Here is a 7500-nt window from a genome sequence, read left to right on the forward strand (position 1 = left end):
GAAAGTACAGGTATTTGTGTTCAACATGTAAGAAGTAGAAAGTACAGGTATTTGTGTTCAACATGTAAGAAGTAGAAAGTACAGGTATTTGTGTTCAACATGTAAGAAGTAGGAAGTACAGGTATTTGTGTTCAACATGTAAGAAGTAGGAAGTACAGGTATTTGTGTTCAACATGTAAGAAGTAGAAAGTACAGGTATTTGTGTTCAACATGTAAGAAGTAGAAAGTACATGTATTTGTGTTCAACATGTGAGAAGTAGAAAGTACAGGTATTTGGGTTCAACATGTAAGAAGTAGAAAGTACAGGTATTTGAGTTCAACATGTGAGAAGTAGAAAGTACAGGTATTTGAGTTCAACATGTAAGAAGTAGAAAGTACAGGTATTTGTGTTCAACATGTAAGAAGTAGAAAGTACAGGTATTTGGGTTCAACATGTAAGAAGTAGAAAGTACAGGTATTTGTGTTCAACATGTAAGAAGTAGAAAGTACAGGTATTTGTGTTCAACATGTAAGAAGTAGAAAGTACAGGTATTTGTGTTCAACATGTAAGAAGTAGAAAGTACAGGTATTTGAGTTCAACATGTAAGAAGTCAAAGTAAAAAGTGGTCAGAAAAATAAGTAGTGGAGTAAAGTACTGATACCAGAAACATGTACTTAGTACAGTAACTAAGTATTTGTTCTCCACTACTTCCCACCTCTGAGGTATATTTACTCTAGTAAACTGAAGTACACTTTTGACCATAACCCTACTACACAACCACATCAACTCCTACGACCACCACCTCAGGCAGGTGAGTCACACCTGAACCACCACGCACTACCCTGATTTATCCAGTTAGACAGCCACAAGTGAAGAGCAAACAAGTGTGGAACTCAAGAAATGTGCTTAAGTACACTTTGAGTCTATTTTATTTGTATTTACTTGCACTATTTTAACTATTTTATCTGTTTTATTGTGTTGCACTGTTGGAGGAGCCTGTGACCTCAGATTTTCATTGATATATCTACACTGTTGCTTTGTACGCAGGACAATAAAAGCCTTGAAATCTTGAAAAAACCCTAACCCTAAAAAAACACTTCTACAACGACCACCTGAACCAGAACCCACAACTCTGATATATCCTGTTAGACAGCCAGAGGTGGAGAGTAACAGGTACATTTACTCAAGAAGTACACCTTTGGCTACCAAGGTACCAACAACTCAAGTTAGGACATGTTTTTGCTGTAGTTCCTTTATAGCCCAACATTAGCCTCCTTTAGCTTAGCGGTGGTGACGTGAAGTCATGTGACCGTGCTGTAGTTCCTTTATAGCCCAACATTAGCCGCCTTTAGCTTAGCGGTGGTGACGTGAAGTCATGTGACCGTGCTGTAGTTCCTTTATAGCCCAACATTAGCCTCCTTTAGCTTAGCGGGTGGTGACGTGAAGTCATGTGACCGTGCTGTAGTTCCTTTATAGCCCAACATTAGCCTCCTTTAGCTTAGCGGTGGTGACGTGAAGTCATGTGACCGTGCTGTAGTTCCTTTATAGCCCAACATTAGCCTCCTTTAGCTTAGCGGTGGTGACGTGAAGTCATGTGACCGTGCTGTAGTTCCTTTATAGCCCAACATTAGCCTCCTTTAGCTTAGCGGTGGTGACGTGAAGTCATGTGACCGTGCTGTAGTTCCTTTATAGCCCAACATTAGCCTCCTTTAGCTTAGCGGTGGTGACGTGAAGTCATGTGACCGTGCTGTAGTTCCTTTATAGCCCAACATTAGCCTCCTTTAGCTTAGCTGTGGTGACGTGAAGTCATGTGACCGTGTTGTAGTTCCTTTATAGCCCAACATTAGCCTCCTTTAGTTTAGCTGTGGTGACGTGAAGTCATGTGACCGTGTTGTAGTTCCTTTATAGCCCAACATTAGCCTCCTTTAGCTTAGCTGTGGTGACGTGAAGTCATGTGACCGTGTTGTAGTTCCTTTATAGCCCAACATTAGCCTCCTTTAGTTTAGCTGTGGTGACGTGAAGTCATGTGACCGTGTTGTAGTTCCTTTATAGCCCAACATTAGCCTCCTTTAGTTTAGCTGTGGTGACGTGAAGTCATGTGACCGTGCTGTAGTTCCTTTATAGCCCAACATTAGCCTCCTTTAGTTTAGCTGTGGTGACGTGAAGTCATGTGACCGTGTTGTAGTTCCTTTATAGCCCAACATTAAGAACTTAAACTACATTTTGATCCCTTGTACTTTAATTTAAGTAAGATTTTTAAAGCAAGACGTTTCCCTCTAACAGAGTATTACTAATTGAACAGAGGTTACAGATCTGAACACTTCCTCCTCTTCTTCTTCCTCCCAGATGAAGGTCATGGATGTATTTCCGTCCCTCCACAAGCACTCTGCTCTGGTTTCTGTTACACACTCTGCGGTCGCCAGAATCACAGAAACACCCAAACAACATCAGCTCTCATGACTGCAAACTTCTACAGATTGATTTTATGTCAGGAGAAGTTTTCAGATTCCGTGTGTCTTACACTCTCTGAGGATATCAGTCGTGTTGATCAATGGGTTTAGGAAATAAAGACGATCCTTATAACTCCAGAATTTACCTGAGAGTTTACCAGCTTTCTCATCATCATCATCCAGTGAAGCTTGTTTGTACATTAATAGGTACACTGTAGTAAAACTGGTATGTTGGCATAGCTTCAATGGTGCAACTCTGCCAAAATGTAAACAAATATACGCTTCAAATTAGTCATGTCGGAAATTAACAATAAAAACGTTCCACGCCGTACAATGCTATAAAAAAAAATGCAGCAAAATATAAAATACAGACAGAAAAAGAGACATGATTTAAAAATGAAATAATCTAAATATTCTATTGTATATATCTGATTACGTCTTGGTTCTTGAGGGTAGATGTAATTTAAACAAGTGTATCTCTAAATCAATCAATCATCTCTTCAGGATAATGTTGTTTCACTCCTATCAATAAAACATATATTAATACCAGGTATCTTTGGCATCCTTCCAGGTAGAAATCAATACTGCATGTTCAGTGATTATAGAATGACACAGATTATCAATAATTGGGGTGTATGGGAGAGAAGGGATTTTAGCTTCTGCAGACCATTTACATGCACTAAAACCAATGGATCACACGTTCATGTGCATTTTAACCATCTGGAGCTCGTTTTTCCTATTGTCCTGACACAACATGAATGCAGCCAGGGACGTGCACAGACATTTGGAGGGGCTATTGCTCTAAACTGGAAAAAGGGCCTCCCCCCCCCCTCGGAAAAAAAACATAAGACTTGTTTTTAATGTAAAAGGTTCATAAAAAAAAAACACAAAACTGTCATTGCAAGTGACACTCAGTTGACTTTTATGTCCAAAGGCTCAGTTCATTATTCTGGCACATTTTTAGATTTGCGGTCCATATCTCATTAAAATATCTAATGTTACTAACTATTAATGAAAACATGGGGACAATTCTGTTCTAATGTAGTTTGACCTTTGTAACTGCTGTGCAGACATACTGATAAAATAGGGCTTTAACTAATTACCTTAAATAAATGACTAATTAACGAATACGTATTATACTTACTTATTCTTATTCTTATCATTCTTTATGAGCGCGGTGACAGTAAGGTATCTAATTACTTATTTATTTAGTATTCCATAACTTAGTAACAGAGATGGTCAAACTGAAGTAGAGACATGGCAGAAATCCTACAATGAAGCGGGACATTGAAGTGTCCGGCAGTGGCTCAGTCAGTAGGGCTTGGACTGGGATCTGAAGGGTCCCCGGTTCAAGTCCCCGACCAGACCTAAAATATGGAGTTTGGGCTGCTACTTGGAGAGGTCCCAGTTCACCTCCTGCCCTGCCGTGGTGCCCTTGAGCAAGGTACCGGACAATCCCCACAGGAGCAATTTGGGGTGAAGTGTCTCAGGGACACAACAACATGCTGACTGCAGTGGGACTCGAACTTGCTACCCCCTGATTCGAAGTCCATCACACTATACACTGAGCCACAGCCTCCCGTCAAGAGGAAGTAAAGTCCCCTGGCTTGTCCCCTCTAACGCCAGGCAGGCATTTGGTGTGATCACCAGAGCCATATGAGGCCGGAGGGCTTTCCTTTGCTTCCAGCTGTCGGATTGTAAACAAAGTCACGTGACTGCGGGCAGATGACACAGCGCTGACGAGGTGTGTTTCCCACAGCGAGACGCTGCAATACTAAATCAAATCAAGTTTTATTTATAGAGCACATTTATAAACAATTTTTGGTGGAGCCAAAGTGCTGTACATATCATAAAAATAGCGTACAATACTAATTGTGGGCTTATCGTGTTGATTCGGCCACAACAGAAAACAAAAAAAAGAGAAAAGTGGCAAAACGGACTGTTGCCCGGGCAACATTAGCCCATCCCTGTGCACGTACCTGTATGCAGCACATTTCCCCCTATCTACCAGTCTTAACGAGGAGGGAAACTTAATTGGTTAATTTGCTTTTTGCATTTGCTCCAATGGGTCATTTTACAAAATGTTCACCAAGTTTCTTTACTTTACTTTCTGCGCTGATTGACAAACTCGCTGTAATCATTATTCAGATATCTAACTGCAGGCAGGCTCAGTGTTATTTTTATGAATCTAAATCATCATGAAGTGCCCGATTCCCACCCCCACACCGAGCCACGAATAGAAGCAGAAACACTTTTAATGATCTGTTCATATCGATGGATATACATACTTCTCATTAGACGCTTTCCTTTAACGCCTGAGCCTTATGTGAGTCTTTATGTGCACACTTCATGCAACACAGAGACTCATTATAGCACTTATTTATCACATGAGCCTGTGATACATCATCTAAATCTCAATCAACAGCATCAATAATGTTTTTCTAGAGGTGAAATAAAAACAACGTAACATGGAGATACATATAAATAAATGATATATAAAAGTATAGGAGCAGACGGCCTCTTTAAAGCGGAGTAATGTGGGATAAACTGGCACTTTCTCTCCGTGAGCATCCGTCAGAGACAACCTTCATTTCCTAAAGGAGACGAGACCGTGACTGACCGAGTGTGTGTGTGTGTGTGTGTGTGTGTGTGCGCGTGTGTGTGTGTGTGTGTGTGTGTGTGTGTGTGTGTGTGTGTGTGTGTGTGTGTGTGTGTGTGTGTGTGTGTGTGTGTGTGTGTGTGTGTGTGTGTGTGTGTGTGTGTGTGTGTGTGTGTGTGTGTGTGTGTGTGTGTGTGTGTGTGTGTGTGTGTGTGTGTGTGTGTGTTGCAGTCTCCAACAAAATGCCCTGAACGCTCCGCATCCTCAAGTGAACCTCATAACTCGACACACCGCTAACTTAGTTTAAAGTAGAGACACTACATACTGATATACACCTGAACATCAGCAGGAGAGGACTCTTTAAAGTAGAGACACTACATACTGATATACACCTGAACATCAGCAGGAGAGGACTCTTTAAAGTAGAGACAATACATACTGATATACACCTGAACATCAGCAGGAGAGGACTCTTTAAAGTAGAGACACTACACACTGATATACACCTGAACATCAGCAGGAGAGGACTCTTTAAAGTAGAGACACTACATACTGATATACACCTGAACATCAGCAGGAGAGGACTCTTTAAAGTAGAGACACTGCATACTGATATACACCTGAACATCAGCAGGATAGGACTCTTTAAAGTAGAGACACTACATACTGATATACACCTGAACATCAGCAGGAGAGGACTCTTTAAAGTAGAGACACTACATACTGATATACACCTGAACATCAGCAGGAGAGGACTCTTTAAAGTAGAGACACTACATACTGATATACACCTGAACATCAGCAGCAGAGGACTCTTTAAAGTAGAGAAACTACATACTGATATACACCTGAACATCAGCAGGAGAGGACTCTTTAAAGTAGAGACACTACATACTGATATACACCTGAACATCAGCAGGAGAGGACTCTTTAAAGTAGAGACACTACATACTGATATACACCTGAACATCAGCAGGAGAGGACTCTTTAAAGTAGAGACACTACATACTGATATACACCTGAACATCAGCAGGAGAGGACTCTTTAAAGTAGAGACACTACATACTGATATACACCTGAACATCAGCAGGAGAGGACTCTTTAAAGTAGAGACACTACATACTGATATACACCTGAACATCAGCAGGAGAGGACTCTTTAAAGTAGAGACACTACACACTGATATACACCTGAACATCAGCAGGATAGGACTCTTTAAAGTAGAGACACTACATACTGATATACACCTGAACATCAGCAGGAGAGGACTCTTTAAAGTAGAGACACTACATACTGATATACACCTGAACATCAGCAGGAGACGACTCTTTAAAGTAGAGATTACATACTGATATACACCTGAACATCAGCAGGAGAGGACTCTTTAAAGTAGAGACACTACATACTGATATACACCTGAACATCAGCAGGAGAGGACTCTTTAAAGTAGAGACACTACACACTGATATACACCTGAACATAAGCAGGAGAGGACTCTTTAAAGTAGAGACACTACATACTGATATACACCTGAACATCAGCAGGAGAGGACTCTTTAAAGTAGAGACACTACATACTGATATACACCTGAACATCAGCAGGAGAGGACTCTTTAAAGTAGAGACAATACATACTGATATACACCTGAACATCAGCAGGAGAGGACTCTTTAAAGTAGAGACACTACACACTGATATACACCTGAACATCAGCAGGATAGGACTCTTTAAAGTAGAGACACTACATACTGATATACACCTGAACATCAGCAGGAGAGGACTCTTTAAAGTAGAGAAACTACATACTGATATACACCTGAACATCAGCAGGAGAGGACTCTTTAAAGTAGAGACACTACATACTGATATACACCTGAACATCAGCAGGAGAGGACTCTTTAAAGTAGAGACACTACATACTGATATACACCTGAACATCAGCAGGAGAGGACTCTTTAAAGTAGAGACACTACATACTGATATACACCTGAACATCAGCAGGAGAGGACTCTTTAAAGTAGAGACAATACATACTGATATACACCTGAACATCAGCAGGAGAGGACTCTTTAAAGTAGAGACACTACACACTGATATACACCTGAACATCAGCAGGATAGGACTCTTTAAAGTAGAGACACTACATACTGATATACACCTGAACATCAGCAGGAGAGGACTCTTTAAAGTAGAGACACTACATACTGATATACACCTGAACATCAGCAGGAGAGGACTCTTTAAAGTAGAGACACTACATACTGATATACACCTGAACATCAGCAGCAGAGGACTCTTTAAAGTAGAGAAACTACATACTGATATACACCTGAACATCAGCAGGAGAGGACTCTTTAAAGTAGAGACACTACATACTGATATACACCTGAACATCAGCAGGAGAGGACTCTTTAAAGTAGAGACACTACATACTGATATACACCTGAACATCAGCAGGAGAGGACTCTTTAA

At 40.7% G+C, this 7500-nt stretch overlaps 1 protein-coding gene across 2 annotated transcripts in view; it reads left to right on the forward strand.

The window, feature by feature from the left end:
* The window catches only part of LOC307044214 (uncharacterized protein), a 64305-nt gene that overhangs the window by 38183 nt on the left and 18622 nt on the right, over nt 1-7500 (forward strand). The window lies entirely within an intron of this gene.

The sequence above is a fragment of the Notothenia rossii genome, assembly GCF_949606895.1.
Source record: "Notothenia rossii genome assembly, chromosome: 6".
In the NCBI taxonomy this organism is placed as follows: domain Eukaryota; kingdom Metazoa; phylum Chordata; class Actinopteri; order Perciformes; family Nototheniidae; genus Notothenia; species Notothenia rossii.